Source organism: Macaca mulatta, chromosome 5, assembly GCF_049350105.2.
Source record: "Macaca mulatta isolate MMU2019108-1 chromosome 5, T2T-MMU8v2.0, whole genome shotgun sequence".
Lineage (NCBI taxonomy): Eukaryota > Metazoa > Chordata > Mammalia > Primates > Cercopithecidae > Macaca > Macaca mulatta.
In genome coordinates, this window is record NC_133410.1 from 146,088,190 (window position 1) to 146,113,075 (window position 24,886).

At 34.7% G+C, this 24,886-nt stretch overlaps 1 long non-coding RNA gene across 1 annotated transcript in view; it reads right to left on the reverse strand.

Annotated features, from left to right (window-relative positions):
- Positions 1-14,137: 14,137 nt before the first annotated feature.
- The window catches only part of LOC144341004 (uncharacterized), a 74,364-nt gene continuing 63,615 nt past the window's right edge, over positions 14,138-24,886 (reverse strand). The window contains exon 3 of the long non-coding RNA XR_013417565.1: positions 14,138-15,202. This is a non-coding gene — a long non-coding RNA (uncharacterized LOC144341004). The remainder of the gene's footprint in view (positions 15,203-24,886) is intronic.

Consider the following 24,886-nt stretch of genomic DNA (forward strand, 5'->3'; position numbering starts at 1 on the left):
TCTTGTGTTGTCTTCCCTTTCTCAATACCTTTATTTATATATATATATATATATATATATATATATTTTTTTTTGAGACAGAGTCTCGCTCTGTCACCCAGGCTGGAGTGCAGTGGCGTGATCTCAGCTCACTGAAACCACCACCTTCCAGATTCAAGCGATTCTCTCACCTCAGTCTCCCAAGTAGCTGGGATTATAGGCGCTTGCCATCACGCCTGGCTGATTTTTGTGTTTTTAGTAGGGAAGGGGTTTCGCCATGTTAGCCAGGCTGGTCTCAAACTCCTGACCTCAGGTGATCCGCCTGTCTCGCCCTCCCAAAGTGCTGGGAATACAGGCGTGAGCCGCCGCGCCCGGCCAATACCTTTATATTCTTAATATTGGTAGATAATTTGCCCAAACTATGGATCTTACATTTCAGTTTTTATCCTTGTGTCTTTAAATGTATTTTAGCGGAAAATTGACAGAGATTGCTCAAAGATCTGCTACTCAGATGGCATTAATACGAGAAATTCTCCACTGTAATATGTTTAGAAACAGAATATGAACATAAATAATATTGTCAAATAAATACACGATAGTTTGTTGACAAACTTTACATTCCCCATGATTATGAAGTTAATTTTTCATTTGAATTAGTCTAGGGTTTTCTAGGTATACCATCATTTCATTAGCAAACAGCAACAGCTGGACTTTCTCTTTATCAATACAGATTCCCTTTATTTCTGTCTCTTATCTGATTGCTCTGGCTAGAACTTACAGTACTATGTTAAATAGAAGTGTTAAAAGTAGGAAATTCTTGTCTTATTCCACTTCCCAGGGAGAATGCTTTCAGCTTTTCACTGTTCAGTATAATGTTGGCTGTGGGTTTGTCATAAATGACAATTTTTTTTTGAGATGGAGTTTCACTCTTGTCATCCAGGCCGAAGTTCAGAGGCATAATCTCGGCTCACTGCAACCTCTGCCTCCCAGGTTAAAGCTGTTCTCCTGCCTCAGCCTCCCGATTAGCTGGGATTACAGGCCCGCACCACCATGCCCGGCTAATTTTTTAATTTTTATTTTATTTTTATTTATTTTTTTTTTTAGTAGAGACACAGGGTTTCGCCATGTTAAGCAGGCTGGTCTCGAACTCCTGACCTCAGGTGATTCGGCCACCTCAGCCTTCCAAAGTGCTGGGATTACAGGTGTGAGCCACCGTGCCCGGCCCATAAATGGCTTGTATTACTTTAAGGTATGCCTTTCTATGCTGATTTTGATGTGGGTTTTAAACATAAAGCGATGTAGGATTTTGTCAAGTGCTTTTTCTGCATCTATTGAGGTGATTATGAATTTTTTGTTTTTAATTGTTTATTTGGTGTATCACATTTATTGACTTATGTATGTTAAATCAACTCTGCATCACTGGTATGAAACCCACTTGATCATCTCTTTTATATCCTGTTGGACTTGGATTGCTGGTATTTTGTTGAGGATTTTTGCATCTATCTTTATCAGGAGTATCAGTCTGTAGTTTTCTTTTTTGTTGTTGTTTTACCCTGGTTTTGATATTAGGGTGATATTGCCTTCATAGAATGATTTAGGAGGACTACCTCTTTCTCTATCTTTTGAAATAGTGTAAGATTAGTACCAATTCCTTTCTGAATGTCTGATAGAATTCAGCTGTGAATCCGTCTGGTCCTGGACTTTTTTTGTTGGCAAATTTTTATTATCATTTCAGTCTCCCTGCTTGTTATTGGTCTGTTCATAGATTCTATATCTTCCTGGTTTAATCTAGGAGAGTTATATATTTACAGGAATTTATCTATCTCCTCTAAGTTTTCTAGTTTATGCAAGTAAAGATGTTCATAGTAGCCTTGAATAATCTTTGTATTTCTGTGTTATCAGTTGTAATATCTCTTTCTTAGTTTCCGAGTGAGTTTACTAGGACCGTCTTTTTTTTTTTTTTTTTTTTTTTCTTGGTTAATCTCGCTAATGGTCTATCAATTTTATTTATCTTTTCAAAGAACTAGCTTTTTGTTTCATTTATCTTTTGTATTTTTTTTGTTGTTTCAATTTCATTTTATTTTGCTCTGACTTTTGTTATTTCTTTTCTTCTGCTGGGTATGGGTTTGGATTGTTCTTTTTTCTCCAGTTCCATGAAGTATGACCTTAGATTGTCTATTTGTGCTCTTCTAGACGTTTTGGTGTAGGTATTTAATGAGATGAAGTTTCCTTTTAGCACCATTTTTGCTGTATCTCAGAGGTTTTGACAGATTGTGTCATAATTATCATTCAGTTCAAAGAATTTTTAAAATTTTACCTCGATTTCATTGTTGACCCAATGGTCATACAGGAGCAGGTTATTTAATTTCCATGTGTTTGCATAATTTAGGGGTTCCTTTCAGAGTTGATTTCCAATTTTATTCCCCTGTGGTCTGAGAGAGTTCTACTTTAGATTTTCTTAAATTTACTGAGACTTATTTAGTGGTCTATCATATGGTCTATCTTGGAGAATGTTCAATTTGCTGAGGATTCGAATGTGTATTCTGCAGTTGGTGGGTAGAATGTTCTGTAAATATGTTAAGTTCATTTGTAATAGGATATAGTTAAAATTCATTGTTTCTTTGCTGATCTTTTGTCTTCATGACCTGTATGGTGTTGTCAGTGAAGTATTATAGTCCCCCATTATTATTGTGTTGCTGTCTCTCTCATTTCTTAGGTCTAGTAATAATTGGTTTATAAATTTGGGAGCTCTAATGTTAGGTGCATATACATTTAGAATTGTGATATTTTCTTGTTGAGATAGTCCTTTTATCATTATATAATGTCCCTCTTTGTCTTTTTTTTAACTGCTGTTGCCTTAAAGTTTGTTTTATCTGATATGAAAATAGCTACTTCCTGCTTGCTTTTGGTGTCTATTTGCATGGAATATCTTTTTCCATCCCTTTACCTCAAGTTTATGTGAGTCCTTATGTGTTAGGTGAGTCTCCCAGAAAGTTGGTTGGTGAATTCTTATCCATTCTGCCATTCTATGTCTTTTAAGTGGGAGATTTAGGCCATTTGCATTCAGCGTTATTATTGAGATGCGAGGTACTTTTCTATTCTTTCTATGCTATTTGTTGCTGGAATGTCTTTTTTATTGTGTTATTGTTATATAGGTCTGTGAGAATTATGCTTTAAGGAGATTCTATTTTGGTGTATTTTGAGGATTTGTTTCAAGATTTAGAGCCCCTGTTAGCAATTATTTTAGTGCTGGATTGGTAGTGGTGAATTCTCTCAGTTTTTTTGGTCTGGAAAAGACTATCTTTCCTTCATTTATGAAGTTTACTTTCATTGGATACAAAATTCTTGGCTGATACTTGTTTTGTTTAAGGAGGTCAAAAATAGGACCCCAATTCCTTCTAGCTTGCAGGGCTTCTGCTGAGAAATTGTCTGTTGATCTGATATGTTTTCATTTATAGGTTATCTAATGCTTTTGCCTCATAGCTTGTTTTTATTATTATTATTATTATACTTTAACTTCTGGGGTACATGTGCAGAACATGCAGATTTGTTACACAGGTATACACATACCATGGTCGTTTGCTACACCCATCAACCACATCACAGCTTTTAAGATTATTTCCTTTGTCTTGACTTTAGATAACCTGATGACTATGTGCCTAAGCCATTATCTTTTTGCAATGAATTTCCCAGGTATTCTGAGAGCTTCTTGTACTGGGGATATCTAGATGTCTAGCAAGGCAGGGGAAGTTTCCCTTGATTATTCCCTCAAATATATTTTTCAAACTCTTAAAATTCTCTTCTTTCTTGGGGACACCAATTATTCTTAGGTTTGGATGTTTAACATAGTCCCAAACTTCTTGAAGGTTTTGTTCGTTTTTTAAATTCTTTTTTCTTCATGGTTTTTAAATTCTTTGATGGATTGAATTAATTCATAATCCTTGTCTTCGAGCTTTGAAGTTCTTTCTTCTGCTTGTTTTAATCTATTGCTGAGATTTTCCAGTGCATTTTGCATTTCTCTACGTGGTCCTTCATTTCCAGAATATGTGATTGTTTTTAATTTATGCTGTCTATTTCACTGAAGACTTTTCCTTTTATATCCTGTATCATGTTTTTAATTTCTCTAAGTTGGACTTCATGTTTCTCTGCTTCCTCCTTGATTAGCTAAATAATCAACCTTCTGTATTCTTTTTCTGGCAATTCAGAGATTTCATCTTGGTGTGGATCCATTGCTGGAGATCTGGTATGATCTTTAGGGGATGGTAAAGAATATTGTTTTGACATATTACCAGAATTGTTTTTCTGGTTCCTTCTTATTTGGGTAGACTATGTCAGAGGGAAGATCTGGGATTCAAGGGCTGCTGTTCAATTTTTTTAATCCCATGGGGTGCTCTTGATATGGTGTTCTCTCCCTTCCCCTACGAATGGGGCCTCCTGAGAGCAGAACTGTAGTGATTGTTTTTGCTCTTCTGGGTCTAGCCACATAGGGGAGCTACCAGGATCTTCGTTCATGCTAGGGATTGTTTGCAAAGAGTCCTGTGATGTGGTCCATCTTCAGGTCTGACAGCCATGGATACCAGCACCTGCTCTTGTGGAGGTAGCAGGGGAGTAAAGTGGATTCTGTGAGGGTCCTTGGTTGTGTTTTTGGTTGGTGCACCTGTTTTGTGTGGGTTGGCCTCAAGCCAAGGTGGTGCTTTCAAGAGCACATTAGCTGTGGTCATATAGGGAGGATGCAAACTTACCCTAGGGACACCTGGTTAAGTATTCAGGTTTTTTGGGCATTGGGCAGGCCATCAAGCTCTCAAGAGAATATGAGCTTTGTCTTCATCAGCCAGGGCAGGTAGTGAAAGACCACCAGGTATCAGCAGGGATAGGCTTGTCTGAGCTCAGCTTCTCCATGGGTGGGGCTTGCTGTGGCTACTGTGAGAGAGAAGGGTGTGGTTCCCAGTCCAGTGGAGTTATATTATTCCCCAGGGAGATTATGGCTGTGTCTGCTGAGTCATACAGGTCACCAGGAAAGTGGGGGAAAGCTGGCAGTCACAGGCTTCACCCTGCTCCCACACAGCCCATTGTCTTAAAGGCTAATCTTGCTCCTATCATCCCCCCCACAACAGCACCGAGTCTATTGCCAGGCAGCCAGTGACAAGGGCTGAGAACTTGCCCCAGACCGTGAGCCTCCCAGTTGAGAAAGTAAGCAGATTCACAGTTTTTCGGCATCTCAGGGAGCCTGCAATGGTGTCCCAGTTCCTTCAAAGGGTCTGTGGATTCTCTGAGATTTTCTGGTATGTTCTTGCGGTAGTTAATGGAGCAAAAGTTTGTGATGTGAGTCTCCACATGCTGCTCTATCCATCCAAGTGGGAACTGCAGGCCAGTCCTATCTCCTATTTACCATCGTTCTAGTATGTCAAGGATTACCTATTTTCATTGACATGATGATCTCTCAAGAAAATATCTAGAAGTTCATTTTTATTCACCAATTTGCTGACGTTTATTGAATCATTTACTAGGCACAAGGTATAAATATGTTTAAGTCATGATTTGTGTCCTCATGTTAATCTCTAGAAACAGAGAGGTAAACAAATGACAACAGAAGATCCCCATTGATATAGGACAAGTGCTTAAGGCTGCAAATGCTGCAAAAGTGTATCAGAAAATGTTTCAAATATTGGATGACATAAAAACAAAAATTCATACATATTTTAGATATAAGGAAAATTGAGAGGAAAAAAATGACACTTGCTTTTACAAATGCTCTAGTAATCTAATTGGATGACTTGTCAAGATCAACAATAGAAGAAAAATAAATTTCAACCTTGTTGACCTCCTAGGAAAGACAAATATATTGTATATAGCATACTAAAATAAAATAATCTGGCAATGCAATAAAAAAGTATCAAGTTATATGGTTCAAAAAATGTGATTTGTCATTCAAATTACTTTTCCCAAACTTTTTCTACTTGGTAACTATTCTAGGAAGTTCAAAGGGCAAAATATTGGTTCTTGTTGCCTTTTTACAGGATAGTTGAGTTCACTTTGTGAGCTGAAACTGCATGAGCGAGTGCTCATTTCCAAGACCTGTGAAAAAACTTATTTTTTTTTCCTGAAATCAATGGAATAAATGAAAAGGTATACTGGATAAGAGGAGAAATCTAGATCCCTAAACAACGTTCTGAAATGGCTTCCAGCTGTTGTAAATATGACCTACAAGTTGTTTACTAAGGTAGATGTAATATTTTGCTCCCTTGGAATGACAGTGATTTTTTTTTTGCCCAGTCTTTCTCAGAATGAACATGGTGTTAATATGCTATTACTCTGTTACTACTTAATTTGTGATGTGTATGATACAAAAAAGCAATCAATGTAGCAATAAACCAGCTTTATCAAATATTAATAAATTTGTCTTATTTGTTTGACTTTTTGAAAAATGAGTTCACATTTTTTGAATTCCTACTAACTTTTTAAAAGACTTATTTAGACTGATGTAGTATGAAATATTTCAATATGTCTATAAGTACACAAAACAAAAAAATATACTGCCCAAGATTTATTACAAAATTATTACCTTCGTAGCCACTACCAAAGTTAAAAAAAGTTTGCCACAACCCACAGATTGCATTCCTGTCCTCTTTCATTACTATTCCGTCTCCTCTCCTAAAGTAACCACAATCTTGACAATTTCTATCAGGGGCTTAGGCATCATAACAATCCCAGATCAACTAAATCAAGTATCCGTGATTAAATTTAATTGATTCTGGGTTGCAGTTCCTCAGAATGTCAATTTCACTGTAAGTAAAACTTGCTCCTGTATTCCAACACTTTAGGATCCCAATACAAAGATGAGGAATTTCTCTAGGGCATCTTTTACATCATGGAAATGTATGGACTCTAATTTTTGTTTCCCTGGTCTCTTGAGACTCTCAAAAATAATTCCCAGGGTCTCAAACTCTGTTACCTCTTCCTGGATTGGCACATACCCAGAGGGCTAAAATGGCCCTAAATGCCAGGCTCAGATGCCTTGAATTGTACATCTTCCAATAGTTGGAGAATTGGTGACTTGCCAATTACTTCAAGTAGATGCTTCTTTAGTCTTTGTCCAGCTTTTCTTGTAGTTTTTAGTAGGATTGTTGATTCAGATTTACTAGTGCACCAATTCTGGAAGCTAAAGTCTCATTACTATTTCTTAAATACAAACATTACAGATATAATTAAAATTCTGAATTCTCCTTTCTTGATTGATATGGTTTAGATCTGTGTTTCCACCCAGATTTCATGTTCAATTGTAATCCCCAATGTTGGAGGTAGAGTCTGGTGGAAGGTGATTGGATCATGGGGGTGATTCTCCTGAATGGTTTAGCATCATCCCCCTTGCTTGTGACAATGAGTGATTCTCCCAAGATCTGGTCATTTAAAAGTGTGTTGCACCTCCTTGCTCGCTCTCTCTGGCTCCTGCTCCAGACACGTAAGACGTCCCTGCTTCCCCTTCCCCTTCCACCATAGTCGTAAGTTTCCTGAGCTTCTTGTACAGCCTGCAGAACTGTGAGCCAATTTAAACCCTCTTTTCTTTATAAACTACCTACTTGTGGGTATTTATTTACAGCAATACAAGAACAGACTAATACATCGATCTTAGTCACCTCTTTTTTCCCTTTGTCTAGCACAGAATTACTATCCTAAATTATAGTGATTTTTATTCCAAACATTTCATAGTGTTTTTCCATACATATGAGTTCATACTTAGTACATACTAACCAGTTTGCATACTTTTATATTTTAAAATATAATATTGAGATTCCCATTCTACAGTTGTCTTACTTCACAACATTTTTATGTGAAATTTCTTTGTTTATACATGAATTCTACTTCAAATATTTTATCAACTAAATAGCATCATTTGTAAAAATATACAAGTAAATTAACACTCTCCTTTAGATAAAAAAATACTTCACTCTTATAACTAATGTCCTAATGAATGATTTTACACAAGTAAAAGATGTCTGAGGAAATGAACTTAGAATGTAAGCAGTTAGTTTTAGAATATGTACATCTTCAACTTTACTAAATTTGTGTAATTATGTTCCAAAATTACCTAGTTTATATTCCCACCAGCACAGAATCTGGGTTTTCTTTGCTCTACATCCTTGGTAACACTTAATATTTTTAGAATGTTAACATTTATTTTCAATATAAAAGTTAAAATATGATATTTCCTTTGAATTTGAATTTTTGTATGCCATTTTTTTTTCAAAAACATCTTGGCTACTATGATTTCTTCTCTGACTTGCCTGTTGATACATTTTAACAGTTCTCCTATTAGTTTTTTTTTGTTGTTGTTGTTCTTATTGCTTTGTAATATCTATATACATTTGAGGTCTGAATCATTTAGTTTTATATTTTTATAATTCCTATTGTCTCTAAGAAGCATTTATGTCATTTATGTTTGTATTTGATAGTGGCTTATTTTAATATTACCATATTTATCAATATTTTCATTTATACTGTGTTTTATAAAATTTGTTTAAAAATTTCTTGTATAATATATAGGAAAACATAATTTAAGTTATGTGACTGTAAAACGTAATCTTCAGTGGTTTAAAATTACAGTGTAATATTTCACACTTACATCAAGTCCACTGTGAGATGAGTCAGTTGTGCATGCAATGATTGAGTGTTGCAGCTTGTTTATCCAGTTAAAATGAAAATATCCTTCCATTACTGTTTAATGACACCTTATAATCTTTAACCAAAACACTTCCTTGTAAAAGAGAAATGTAATAAATTATCCTCTAAGTTTCTCAAATAATTACCACAATACATCTTTTCTATGTATAAAATATTTTCAAGTAAATTATCTAATTTATGCAACATAGCACATTATTTAGTAGTTTAATAGCAGAGAGATCATTCAATCATGTGACTTTTGACTCCACAGAACTACTACGAATTTCATCTATGAGTTACTAGAAAGAGTAGTTATAAAAGAGTGATTTACTTTTGGATGATGTGGTGGCTCAAAGTATAAATTCCTCATTTTTATAATTGACCAGTGTAAAAGATTGTGTCAAATCTATTTCCTGTGTTTGATGGCAGGTACATATTCTGCCCAAGCTGTTATTTAAAACAACAAAGCATATTTCAATTGTGTTGATTTAACTGAGAGAGGCAGAAACTACACATTACAAGTGAAACTATGATCTTACCATACAGGAAAAAAAAAAAAAATGTATATGTATCTATCCAAACTAGCTTGTCCTTGTTGTGCTGAACCAAAGTCATGCCAATCACTGAAAAGAATTCTCCCTATTCAAAGTATATTAGCAGAGAGATACAAGCAGACCACGAACTGAGAAACAGTTCAAAAAGTGAAACAAAGCAGTTAGTCCCACACAGTCATTTTTTTTTTAAGTCTATGTTTTCTTGATTTTAAACTTTCCTTTCTATGTGTAACAGGAACATGAAAAGCATGTTAATATAATCATCTATCCTGTTTTTTTTATTAAAATAGATATTGATTTTTTTTCTCTGATAAGAAGTTATGACATTCCACTTTCAAAACATACAAAAAGAACTTGTATCATTACAGTTCATTAAGTATGTTTCAATTTACTAAATATATCACATTTCTCAACAAATTTTCCAGTGTACTTGGAGTGGTTTCACCTGCTTATATCTGATTTGATTTTTAGCTCCTTTTGTTCATATTTTAAATAAATAAATATGTGTGTGATTTTTAAGCAATAGTATGGCAATGTAGGACTTCATGCACCTATTAAAATTTGACCCTATTAATCATTTGTCCAAAGTACCTGTCACAGAGACTTTGCTTATTTGCACAGAAACTGACTTTTTATCCTCGAATGCAATGTAGTAGGCTGACAGAACAAATATAAGAAAGGATAATCCTTATTTTAAAATGTTTTCTGAAATTTAGAAAGCAAGTGATTACGGAGTGGTTGAAAAGCAATGAATTGGAATCACAGTGACTAGCTCTCTTTTAACCCTTGCATGGCCTTGGGAATTGTCTCTCCTCTGACACCTAGTTTTATCATAAAAACTGGCTATATTGTATGCTCCATATTTCTCCTTTATGTTTCATAGTTGAATGATTTTTACTCAGAAACCGTCTTATAAAAATGGCTTCCAAGGAATGCTCTAAGGTGGGCTAACGCAAACAATATCCTAGCTTCAGACTGACCTCAGATATTTTTTGAAAGACAAGAGAGAGAAATTCAGGCATTACCTAAGATTCATCAGAATCTGTAAAGGGGTTCCTAATGATTTCTTACGATAAGGTTCCTTATTTTATCTTCTGTATAAGGAAAAAGCTCATGGGAGACTAGACCCAGTGACTGAAGCCTGTAATCCCAGCCCTTTCGGAGGCTGAGGTGGGAGGGTCACTTTAGGCCAGGAGTTATAGAGCAGCCTGAACATGTAACAAGACCCAATATCTACAAAAATAAAACAATAATTAGCTGGGCATGGTGACACATGCCTGTAGTCCCAGTTACTTGGGAGGCTGAGGTGGGAGGATTCCTTAAGCCTAGGAATTCCAGGCTACGTGAGCTATGATTACACCACTTCACTCCAATCTGGGTGACAGAGCAAGACCCCACTTCTAAAACAACAGCAGCAACAGAAAACAACCTCATAGAAACCTATTAGTAATTATAGATTTTGATATATTTATATCTAAATATATGTTTAGATATAAAAATGTTTAGATATAAAAATATGTTTTAGATATGTATACATGCACAACCGTCTGGCAATATCCACAACCCATTCACTTTTCTCCAGAAAACTATACTCTAATGCCCAGATCAAAGGAGTCAGATAACACAAGGGCTTAAAGAACAGTTTAAGAATGTTGAACTTCATCTTAATGAGAGTAAAAAACCACTAAAAGGTTAAAAAGTAGTTGTGTAAGATGACTGAATATGAGTTTGGGGAATATCATTTTGGCTATATGAAGATTGTATGGAAGGAGCGCAAATATAGTTATAAAAGCTATAGGAAGCCCAGTAAAGAGGCCATCACAAGATGCCAGGAAAGAAAAGATGGGTCTCTAGTGGAAGGCAGCTACTGCAGAGTTGAACAGACTTGAAGAGAATTCAGAGCAATTCAGCTGTGCCCCGGCCTCTCCTGTGCTCTCTGATTGCATAGAGATCATTGATTGTGCAATTGGTTAAATCTGAGACCATCTTCTCAAGCTGCATTTTTCCATATTACAGAAGGACTGGCCGAGAAATTATTCTCCCTCTTTCTCTGAGATCGTTTTCAGCGAACTGTAGGGCAGCATCTAAAGAGTAAGTCAGAAACGCACTTCTCCCATTACAACTTTATATACCAGATAGGATCCAGTGACGTAAGTCATAAATGGTAAAGAAAAAACCCTTGAAGTCTCAAAAAAAGAAAACACTTTATATCCAATATATGTTAAATTTCAATATATGTTAAATAACATTCAATATATGTTAAATTTCCTTAACTTCTGAGACTTTTTGCCTAAAAAATGAAGAACACATACTTCATAAGATACTGTATTAAATGAAAAAAAAATACATAGAATATAGTACCGGGCACAAAATAGGTGCTAAATAAGTACTAATTCCCTTCTTTCAAGTTCAACCCTTTCTTAGTTAACAGACAGGAAGTAACAGATGTCTTAAAAATATATATTGTTAATCCCTAAATATATGATTAATGGCCCAGAATAGAGATTCTGAAAACTGCAATCCATGCATCGATTAACAGTGGGGATACATTCTGAGAAATAAATCATTAGGGAATTTTATCATGGTGCAAGCATCATACAGCATACTTAGACAAACCCAGATGGTGAAGCTTGCCACACAACTAGGCTACATGGGATAGTCTGTTGCTCCTAGGTTACAAACCTGGGCAATATATTACTACTGAACATTGTAGACAATGGTCACACAATGGTAAGTGTATGTATCTAAATACAAAAAATGTGCAGTAAAAATATGGTATTATAATTTTATGAGACCATCATCATATTATAATCTTATAGGACCACCTTCATATATGCGATCTGTCTTTGACCAAAATGTCATACGGTTTATGACTGTAGACCTTTCCAGCTTGCATTGGAAGTACCTAATTTATCATGCTAAATATATTTAGAATCTTTGTTGTGATCATATATAGAGATAATATTCGTTCTTCTTTAAGCCCCTATCTTTACCTAAGGAGTAGCTATGGAATAGTGACCTTTTTATATATTGAAATTCTGCAGTAAAATAATTTAACTTCCCTTCCCTGGCAGATTGGAAACAAAATCCCAAGGAAAGGGAATAAAACAGAATGTTAAAATCTAATCAATATCTATATGTTGCCAAAAATCTGTGATGCTCAGACATATCATCCACAGTTTCATAAATGTAGCTGTCTTATTATGTATTATCCTCCACACTCAGAGGGTTTCTAACAACTAAAAGAAAAGATTTGACCACAGATCAGAAAGTAACTTTGGCAATTAAAAAAAAAAAATCAAAGAATGTAACTAGACAATATGTAGAAAAGTGGACAGTGAGGCAAGATGGTAAAGAAACATTGATATTCAGTGAATTAGAGTGATCATAATAGTTTGCTTTCTCTGCTCTAGCCTATGCACCCCTCTGTTCAAACTCAAATGTGGTTAAGTCACTACTTTGTGGGATGTGGGAAGTGGGACAGAATTTCCATACCACTCACGCCTGATAAAATGACCTCTGTTCCACCGCCGCTCTGACTAAACTTGTCGTAACTCTGAAACAAGAAGCCAGATTTAAATACGAGAAAGTGGTAAGAAATTTTTCCTTGCATACCACTGTACCATGAGGTGTTTTTTTTTTTTAATCACATCTTTCTGTGAATTTCTCATGCCTGTTTTTAAATCTTTGACTTTTCCCATCAAAGTAATTAAGCTCATTCCTAAAAAGGTCATCAAGACTTAACCAAAAAACTAAATGTCCGCTATTTATCTTCTTACTATGAAATGGACAGGCAGTGAACCTGTGCACTGTTGAATGAGGCAGGCAGGAGGAAGTTGATTCTGCAGTGCCAATTGCATTGCATAGAAAGTCGTGCCTAGTCAGCTTGCAATTGTACTTCTGTCCCTTTATCTGCCCCTTCTTTTACAAGCTATTTGCCTCCCTATCTCTCTCTCTTTCTCTCTCTTCCTTTCCCTCTCTCTTTCTACTCTCTCTCTCTTTTACAGCACCCTAAATTAACATGCCGCAAATTAACATGTTGCAAATTAACATGTTACAGTTAAAACCCTAGTTTAGAACAGAATTCTCACAGAAAGTTCCTTTATTCTGAACTGTGAGGAGGGATGGGGGCATTTCTGAACTAGATTCATCTTTCAGTTACATCTCCTAATTACCACTCTGTTATTTATTTGTGGGGGTAGAATGACCTCCCCGTTATATATTCCCCACTCAATACAGGCATCATCTTATATTGTAATGGAAAATTTTTGAGAAGCACCATTAGACATATAAGAATTTTGAACCTAAATAAAACATGCAATTTATGTCCAATAAAAGCTAAAAATTACCTTGAACAAGCCGTTAAAACGTATTGTTCAACTGCCTCTGCATCTGCAAATGAAGACGTTTAACTCTGACCTCTAATGTCCTTTCAAAAAATTATAACACTTAAATTATATCATTAAATTTTAGTATCTTGTATAGCAGTTTATTGAAATGGCTTTCTTCTCTTTGGTTGAAAATTCATAGCAGGCAGAATTTAGAACCTAGTATTTAATAGAGGTTACTCTCTAGTATGGAAAAATGTATGGCAGACAGAACTGTACTTTAATGGTGAAATCAAATAATAAAATACAACTATGTATGTGTCTCTACCTATTCTCTAATATTACATAAGGAATCACATTATTTTTGACAGCTGCCTAACTCAGAGTGCAATCCTTGCTTACGTCTCAGTCTGATTCAGTCTTCATTTTTTTGCAGCTGATACCATTGGGGAAGTATATGAAGACATGAAGGAGAGAGCAAAGAGTCAAATTTGTATTCATTAGCTTACCAGACTAGGCTGCTGAATGAAAACTCCCCACAGCCCTTCTGCCTCCACAGGCACGACCACTTCCAGGTCTGTAGTGGAGTCTGAGTGGAATAAAATAAGCACTGTTACACTTTCCTTTCTAACTTAATCTTATTAAAATATTGATAGTTCTTTTCTATCAATGAGAGAAGATTGGTTAAGAGAAACAGGAATGCAGATTATGACGAAAATATTGCCAACACAGGACATTTTGTAGCCATATACTTGTTTTGTTTTACATGAATATGCATGAGAGTTTATTCTTATATTTTCACGTGAAAATATTTATATTGTGATAATATAGTTTGCCTTTGCACTTGAAACATGAGACTAGTTATAGATTGATAAAATATTGTCTTTTTAACACTCATGGATACATATATTATTTCTTGAAGTGATGAAAAATTTATTGTTGCTAAGCTTAAACATAAACATTCTTATATAATTGCATGTGAATAGTTAAATGGTGCATAATTGGAAATGGAGCATGATGGGGAGAAGTATGAACCAGAGACTTTATTTTTGAAAGGAAGAAGTCTGAATTCTGTGTGCTTTATACACATTTTTCATGAAGTAGGTCCACAGCTGTAAAGAATTTATTCCATAGCGTACATTTATTCACCATTAACAATATTTCAAAATAACCCTTTGTGCATAAACACATGTATGAGAACAAGATAAACTTGTTTAAATTTCTACTGAGGATTGTTTAGAAAATATCCGAATGATCTGAATGTAAACCATGCTGAATATGCATACATCTCTAATTTGTTAAAATATTACTAAAAATTAAAAATAAGGTTTGCATCTAGGAAGGTGACATATCTAGAGTTTACAAGATCATGTTTAACACTGTAACCCATCTATATAATTTGAATTTCCTTTTTTCATATGCTGTGTGACAAACAATTCCACCATTATAAATAACCTTCTTTATAGAGTCATACTAATGCTGCCATAAAAGTATTGCTTGATGTATTTCCTACATTTTTCTCTCCTTTGTGTTTGAAAAGATTTATAGTTATTTCTCTATTTAGCCAGCAGATGTGAAGTGATTTCAGGATGATCTGTATCCATCAGAAAGTGCCACATGTTTCTCATTTAATTCCATTTCCGTGGAAACCTGAAGACACTTCTTGCATCGTCTTTCAATTTCCTGAAAAAAGATAACTTTCATTATTTTGGCATGAGACACTCTTAGAATGCCCTATGTCAAGAATAATTAGAATTTCACTCTTCAGCTTCTCTCCTGCAGTATATTGACTGTCTAAAAGAGCCTCACTGTCTGGTGCCTGATAAATGTATTCTTGAGTATATGAACTGAAGTGAATCTGAGCCAAACCAGTGAGAGCTGTCCATGTGAAAGCCTAGATAAAGGTGTAAAAATGTACATGTTGAGACATTCATTAATTTACTTCATGACTATTCCATTTATTAAATAGAGGCTACTGTGACAGGCTAGCTCAGATGTTGTGTCTATGGAGAATAAGAAAATAAATTTGACTACACAGTTACCATGGCACTTGCAAATTGAGTTTTAACAGTTATTTTCATTTCATTAAAACAAAGCACTAGATTAGTACTGGTCCTAAACCCTTTCAAAAGAGTTTTGCAAACTGTGGGGGCGACAAAAGAAAGTTCTTATGAAATACTGGTAGAAACAAAGACAGAAAGCAGGGGAAAGCAATTATTTCATTTAAAATCACAAGCAAACTCTGCCTCATGCCTTACCTCACACTGCTTTCCTAGAGCCACCTGCCATTTCACAAGAGAATACTTTGTGCCTCTGCCTAGAAGACTTTGTGCTGTCTCTCTTTCCACAAAATTGAATCCTCTCTTCTCCCTTGTAACATTCAAATACTTCAGAGATTGTTCTTTCATAGCATTTTTGCCATACCATAATTGTGATATTTACCACATTGCATTTTAATATTGTATTTGTTTTCTTGCCCAATTGGATGTAAGCATTTAAAATACAGTGACATCTTGTTTATATATGTATATAGGGGTGTGTGTATGTGTGTATATACATATATGGGTATATATATGCATATATAAGTATATATGTGCATTCACAAGGGTTTGATACAAAGTTGATGCTCATAAAATGGCTAATGAATGAGTGGATGAACAAATGAGAGAATGAATGAAGAGAGAAAAATATGATCAATCACATGTTTTCAATACTGGATAGAATGAAAACGCCACATTTAGTTCCAGGGTTGGTCAGAAAAGATAAAGAGATTTTTAATGGTTCTGAATTCAAATGTGGATGTCAAATTCCAAAGTAATTTACCCAAACATTGTTTTAATACTAGACCATATATTCGAAGAAAAACTGTTCCCCATTTAATTGCATTATTTGATTTTAAATATTAGAACTCTTATCTACGTGGCTAACAGAAAACATGCTAGACTTGTCTGAGCAATATAATGATCACAGAGTATATAAAATACAATTAATGTCCATCCAAATGTATTTAAAAATACAGTTAACAACCTAAGGAGCCATTTGTGAGAAATGTTGAAAGATTTTAAATAGCTGAATCTGGAAATGGATATTGAAAAGTGGAGGGGTTTTAATTAATGAGTTAAGAATCTTGACATAATGCAATAGAAATGGGGCGGGGAATAAAGTTTGTTTAAGAAATTCCAAGGCATAGCTTTATTATATTACGGTAAGAATATGAAATGTAAAGATCAGTGTTTACCTATTTGCCTGATGCATATTATGAAGGTTTCAATGTAAGTAGTAGCTGTTTAAACAGAAAAGGAAGAAAAAACCAAGATGCTTATTTAAGAGGGTATAAGCAGACTTTAATGGTAGTATGAACACATGAGAAGCCAATGAGATGGTGAGTCAAAGTAGCCATACAGTTGCTTTCTACCTATGCCACTTTTGAATAAAGATTGATAGTAAGGTAGAATGATGTTGAATTAAGAATTGTTCAAATGTTATGTTTCTTAGAGAAGTTAATAAAATTAGCCTTGACTTGCTAATTTTGAGTAACAATTTATATATAACGTTAGAGTAATACTGACACAATGGAAAGCCCAGGATAAAAAGAGGCTGAGATCGCTTGAAATGATCAGTTTAAAATCCAGTACTTGGATGTATGAGTGGTATAAAGGAGACAGTAGAGAATGAAATAAACATAGACAAAAGAATTAAACATGGGGTTAATGAGTAAGGCAATCAACCAAAAAACATCCATACAAGAAAACCACATTAGAGGCAGAGCAAGAAGCTAAATATCTAAGAATCGTGAAAACATTAACATATTTTTTCCAAAGAAATATTCAAGTAGAGGAGTCAGACAAGTCTGTTGAAGGTGCAGAGTAGTTAATCCTGGTGATATCAGGAGTGGAGATATCCACTCACTCCAACTGCATGAGTGTAGTGGGTGTGTCTGGGATATCATTGATAATAAGTGTTAGAATTATGAAGAAAAATTTAAACATAAAAAAGAGAAAAAGAAGAGAGAAAAATGAAATTTGCTCTGTGCTCAGAAGGGGCTCACTCAGTATACATAACTTTATAAAGTATTCACTGGTTAGGTGAAAGATTAAAGGCCATGCAATTACTCACCCAAGGGGATACTCTAATATTGTTGGACATATAGAAATGGACAGGGGAAGACAGGTTCTCTGTGGCTTACCAAAACTTAATCATGAAGGATAAGATAATCAATTAAGACATAGACTATCTAGTACTGTCACAAGCACAAGTGAAGTTTTTGTTTTGGACTTTTCAATTTAGAGGGAAGTCAAAATTGGTGAATGTTTGAAAGCAAGCAGACATTTCCAAATAGAATTCTGGGACAAGGGAGAGAAACATTTTATTGTTCTTACAAAAATAATTATAGAACACCTATGTCTATAGACTAGAGAAAGTTTGTAAAAGGAAGCAAAATGCAAAGGCATTGCAATTTACATGGAGAGAAATATTTTACAGCAAGACATTCAAAATGTTACCTCATATCTAAGTACAGGCAAGTCATATTGCTGAGGTATGCAAGAAAAAGCAGTTCCATCAAGCATTCTATTTAAAAAAAAAAAAACTGAAAACAACATAAAAATAGAACAAGCAATTCCTTGCTTTTGGTGATAAAGTAGATGATTCTGAAAGTTGTTCAAAACAATACTAGCTAAGGTTAATAGGCTTGCTGGAAGGTTGGAAGTTAGGAAGCTAGCCAATTTTATAGAACTATACCATGAATGATATACCGGCAAATTTTCCAGTGTATTTATGTTTTTTATTGTCAACAGAATGTGCACTTTAGATGCCAATTTCCTTCATCTCTCTGAGAATTTTCCTGAAATAATGTTTTCTTATAGCTTAGTTCCTGATTTGATTATCCAAACAATTATGTCACATTCTATTATATTGCAGTAAATGGTAGTATCCACCAGTTGCATTTTGACTTTTCATGAAATATTTTGAAAAGTTAACCTTTTGCTAAAGTTACAGGCATTGGAAAAAATCAAGTTTAAATTATAATTTCACCACTTAATATCTTGCAAGTTTATTTCCTTAGATGGAAAATGAGCTTAATAGTACCTCCATTGCAGAGCTGTTCTTAGAATCAAAAAGACTTGTAAATCTACTTGAATAGCACCTGTTACACAGTAAAGGTAGAAAAAAATAATAAAGGGCTTGAAATGCAAATTGATATTACACACATACACACACACATAGTATTATATTTCTAAAAAGGTAAAATCACAACTCTCATCTAAATATAATATAAACACATTTAAAATATGTAATTTAACTCATTAATCAATGAGAGAACATGTAAGATGTTATATCTGTTCAACAGATTATTCTAAAAGCAAACATACATACATAAACAGGAATGATGAAATTATTGTGCTCAATATAATAGATAATAAACTGGCTTCTTCTACAGGGTAAATGAAAATCAATTGCACCTCCACCTGTCAAAATGCATTATCTGTATATGGATAAGAATTACTTTCACCATTGTCAGTACCTACTACTTAAATGGTGTAAAGGCCGGGCACGGTGACTCATGCCTGTAATCCCAACACTTTGGGAGGCTGAGGCAGGCAGATCACGAGGTCGGGAGTTCGAGACCAGCCTGGCCAGCATGGGGAAACCCAGTCTCTACTAAAAATACAAAAAATTAGCTGGGCATGGTGGCACGCACCTGTTATCCCAGCTACTCTGGAGGCTAAGGCAGGAGAATTGCTTGAACCTAGGAGACGGAGGTTGCAGTGAGCCGAGATCATGCCATTGCACTCCACCCTGGGTGACAGAGTGAGACTCTGTCAAAAAAAAAAAAAAAAAAAAATGTGTAAAATAGCTCAAGGTAAATGAAAAACAGAGATAATTCTGATGTATTTGCAGAAAAGGCTACCCAGAAATAATTTTGGTTGCTGTAGCCTTGCATTTCAATTTGTCCATTCACATTTATTTTTCTGACAGTCCTCCCAACTTATTTTCATATCATAATAACAAAGAAAGACTTTGTAATTAATAATTACAAAGAATTGACTAGTTTGGTTAGGTTTGGCCTGGTTGTTTATGTAGGTTCAGCAAGAGTTTTAATTAACCCTGTAGTTCTCCTTATGTGTTCTTTTGGAAATCAAATATCACAGAATATTTAAAAACCTACAAAGCCATAAAATTATTTATTTAATTTTCATTTTTATTTTAGATTCAGGGGGTACACATGCAGATTTGTTATAAGGGTATATTTCTTGGTGCTGAAGTTTGGGCTTCTGTTGATCCTATTACCCAGATAGTGGACGTAGTTACCAGTAGAAAGTTTTGCAACCTTTGGCCCCTCCCTTACTCCAGCCATTTGGAGTTCCCAGTGCCTAGTATTCCCATCTTTATGTCTATGTGAACTCAAGATTTAGCTCCCACTTATAAGTGAGAACATGTGTTATCTTGGTTTTCTGCTTCTGTGTTAGTTTATTAAGGATAATGCCCTTCAACTCCATCCATGTTCCTGCAAAACACATGATCCCATTCTTGTTTATGGTTGCATAGTATTCTATATTTATGTACCACATTTTCTTTACCCGGCTCACTGTTGATGACCTAGGTTGATTCCATGCCTTTGCTATTATGAATAGCACTGCAATTAACACAAAAGGTCATGTGTAGTTTTGGTAGAAGTATTTATTTTCCTTTGGGTATATACTGGGTCATGAGATTGTTGGGTTGAATGGTAGTTCTATTTTTAGTCCCATGAGAAATCTCCAAACTGCTTTCCACAGAAGCGAAACTCATTTACATTCCCACCAACAGTGTATAAGCATTCCCTTTTCTCTGCAACTTTGCCAACATGTGTTACTTTTTGACTTTTTAATAGTAGTCATTCTGACTGGCCTGAGATGCTATCTCATTGTGGTTTTGATTTGCATCTCCCTGATGATGAGTGATATTGAGAATTTGTTCATGTTTGTTGGCTGCCTGTATATCTTCCTTTGAAAAGAGTCTGATTATGTCCTTTGTCCACTGTTTAATGGGGTTGTTTGACTTTTTCTTGTTGATTTGTTTAAGTTCCTTATTAATTCTGGATATTAGTCCTTTGCCAGATGCACAGTTTGCAAATATTTTCTCCTTCTCTGTAGGTTGTCTGTTCACTTTATTGAGAGTTTCTTTTGCTGTGCAAAAACTCTTTAATTAAGTCCCATTTGTCTATTTTTTATTTTGTTGCATTTGTTTCTGGGGTCTTCATGGTAATTCCTTTGCCTAGGCCAGCGTTTAAAAGAGTATTTCCTAGATTTTCTTCTGGACTTTTTTACAGTTTGATGTTTTACATTTAAGCCTTTAATCCATCTTGAATTAATTTTTATAAATGGTGAGAGATAGGGGCCCAGATTTATTCTTTTGCACATGGTTAGCCAGTTTTCCCAGCACCATTTATTGAATAGGATGTCCTTTCCCTATTGTTTATTTTTGTCAACTTTGTCAAAGATGAGTTAGTTGCAGCTGTGTGGCTTTATTTCAAAGGTCTCTGTTCCATTGGTCTGTGTATCTATCTTTTGTACCAGTACCATGTTGTTTTGGTTGTTGTAGCCTTGCAGTATAGTTTGAAGTCAGGTAATGTGATGCTTTCAACTTTGTTCATTCTGCTTAGGATTGCCTTGGTTATTTGGGCTCTTTTTGGTTCCATATGAAATTTAGGGTTTTTTTCCTAATTCTATGAAAAATGACATTGGTAATTTGATAGAAATAGTGTTGAATCTGTAGATTGCTTTGGGCACTACTGACATTTTAATGATATTGAATCTTCCTACCCGTGAGGATGGAATGATTTTTCCATTTGTTTGTGTCTTCTATGATTTCTTTGGACAATGTTTTGTAGTTCTCATAGAGATTCTTCACCTCCTTGGTTAGGTATATTCCTAGATATTTTATCTTTTGTGTAAGCCACAAAATTCACTTCTTTATGAATGTCTTCATAAGGAATTTTGGTTTATGCTTTTAAAGGTCTCTATTTGCTATTGGGAGGATAACAAAACAAAACCAAGAAATGTTCTCTGCCAGATTTCAACTGCAGTGCCTGTAAATCTGAGTAAATTCTTTTCTTCCTGAGGTCCCCAACATTTCTCAAAGCTCTTGCACTAGAAGGAATTTCTCTTTCTTACAATATAAAATGTGGAGACCAGCTCGGTCAGGGAGACCCTAACCCAGTGGTGCTAGAGGAATTCAAGACACACACAGAGAAATATAGCGTGTGAAGTGGGAAATCAGGGATTCACAGTCTTCAGAGCTGAGGTCTTTGAACAGAGATTTACCCACGTATTTATTGACAGCAAGCCAGTGATAAACATTGTTTCTATAGATTATATATTAACTAAAAGTATTCCTTATGGGAAACAAAGGGATGGGCCAAAACAAAAGGATGGGCTCTGGCTAGTTATCTGCAGCAGGAACATGTCCTTAAGGCACAGATCACTCATGCTATTGTTTGTGGTTCAGGAATGCCTTTAAGCGGTTTTCCACCCTGGGTGAGCCAGGTATTCCTTGCCAGCATTCCAATCAACACAACACCCACTTCAGCGTGGGTGTCATGGCCCTCACAAAATTTCACAGTGCTGCAGAGATTTTGTCTATGGACAGTTTTGGGACCAGTTTATGGCCAGATTTGGGGTCTATCCCCAGCACTAAAAGACTAAGCCAAATGAACAAGGTAAAAGGCCAGCTTTTCTAACAGAACTTTTATGCTTTGGCTCTGTCAAGAAAGCTAAACATTATTATTTAAAACTAACTTGTTACACTTTATTCAGTAAGCATCATTCTCAAATAAGATATTTGAAGTATGGCTATGACTGCACAATTTGTCAATTATGTGCTTGTAAGAAGGAGAAGATATTGCAGTAGAAACTATGTAGCCTACTTTTTTTTGTTTTTGCAATGAAAATTAAGGAGACTCAAGATGTTATAAATTCTGGAAGGTCAGAGAGAATCAGATATCATTTTAAGAGGTCATATTTCAATGTATAGAAGTAGAGTTTATTAAATTGTTATTGACTGTGAATAGCTTAAGAAAGAAGAAAAGAGTCTTCCTTACATATCTGGAAAATGAAACCTTAAAAATACATCAACAATATTCCAAGCAACCACCGGGTAATTTCCTTCAGCATTTATTCAGTCCTATGTGATTAGCTTTTGTTCTGCTGGATCCTGGCTTATCCATCCATTTGCCTGCAGCTGACTTACACTAGACTAAAATGAGTCCTGGAAATCCTACCTCAGTCAGCAGGTATGGTCTGGAAGTTATCTAAGTGATGTTTGGTCAGAAACCTATACACATGAGTCCATTTTTAAGGGTCAGTAGTTTGACATGTCTGGTACAATACTTTTCTACAAAACTCTGAGACCATGTTTATTTGTTGAATATACAAAGACTGGCTTGTAGCAGAACCTTCAAGCAAGTGTAAGAGTAAAATCAAAACTACCCACAGATGATAAGAGGATTAATTTCTGGCTGTGTTTAGTTTATTACTATAATTAGTATATCAGGAAGGAAGATAGTAAAATTCTCTATTGCAGTATAGTACATTCTGTCCCTAAAGAGTTTTGATCAGTGCTCTTCCCAAGGGTATATACATATTATATAAATTAAGCACATTGACAAAACTCCAAAACTCCAGAGTTTTCCCATAAAACATATAGTTTCAGAAATATTTATTTTAATAACATTTTACCTGTACAAATTTAACTTAGAAAAAGTTGAGCATATCTTCTGACCTGACAATTTTCTATGCAACTCTTACAATAGTAACACAGAAAACAAGCCTATTTTTTTCTAGTGTTTCTTTTTATATAAAGAGAAAAATAAAATATGTGTGATTTTCCAAAATCCATCCGAAAAGTCTCAAATAAAATTTTAAGTGGATTTTTTCTTTACAACTTTAATGCTGGTTTTGGAAAGGCAAAATCAAAAGCATTGTCGGAGATCTGAGCACTTGATTAGGGTGCCTGACTCAGGTGCCTGAGAAGCCACAGTTGGCATGTGTATTTAATTAAAGTGACAATAAAGCATTTTAAAGAAACATAGAATATGTTTATATATAGAATGTTTATAGAATATATAGAATATAACACAATTATAAAGAACTACATTTCTTACATGAGTTAGGAAACTCTGATGTCTCTCTCTCTCTCTCTCTCTCTCTGTAATAAAGAGCATTTCAAATTGAGCATAAGGCACAGAAAATTAATCTGATATAACACAGAATCACTGCTATCCAGGAAGATTGCATTGAATTAAAGAATAACCTTTTTTATTGTTGCTAAAGACACTAATTAGAAATGAAGGCCGAAAGTTTATACAAATTGAGTGACTGTTGCTAAAATTTTAACATATTTCATAGCTTTTTTTTTTGGAAGTAGGTATTATACACCGGGGCAATTAAAATTAACCTTCCAAATGTTATCCTTCATTATGCTTGATCATTTTCTGGAACCAACTGACACTTCACCTTAGGACAGTAAGTTCTCTCAGGGGTCTATGAGGTCAAAACAATTTCTATAAATTACTAAGATGATAATCATGTTGAAATGCAATACAGTATTATTGCTATCTTCAAATGAATTTATAAACAAGTGTTAATAGATGTCAGTTTAAATTCACAATACAGTAAATATAGATAGCCACATAGACAAAGTTATTTGGGCAGTGCTCAAGAGTATAAAAATCCAGAAATTAAGAAACCTGAGAATTGCTGCGAATTTAGGAAAAAACCTTCACTTTTTCACTTGATAAAAGCACACACAGAATTGTATTTCTCTGACACCACTGTTACTAGTATAGTTTCAAATCCTTATATTAACAATATCTTTTAACCCAAGTAACTCAATTCTACTTTACAGCAAAAGCAGCTGGCTGGATAAAGGAGAACTGTCTGTCTTACACAGCATTACCGTTATGAGAACATGTAATGAAACTTTCTAAGGCCACATAGGTCTCCTTCACACATTCATGATGCAAAGCTATAGTCTCTCTTTATAATAGAAAATTTATGTTAAAAGGCATACAAACTTAAAATGATGCTTCATGCATGCTTGGGTTTTCTATCTTACTTGGAAATTTGTTAGGTATACAAAAATATCCTTTAATTAATCTAATAACAAAACAATAAGTTATTTAAACATCTTAGAAAGTATCTTCAAACTGACATACTACAGAGCATAATTACTGTAGAAATAAATAGGTTGACAAAATAATGATCCAACTTATTTGAATAGATTAAATTTTTCTTAATTTTAAACATTATGCCTGGGTAATTTCACCTTATTTGATCAGGAGACTGGTATAAATTTGCGAAAACAAACCTAAGTAGAATAAAGTGT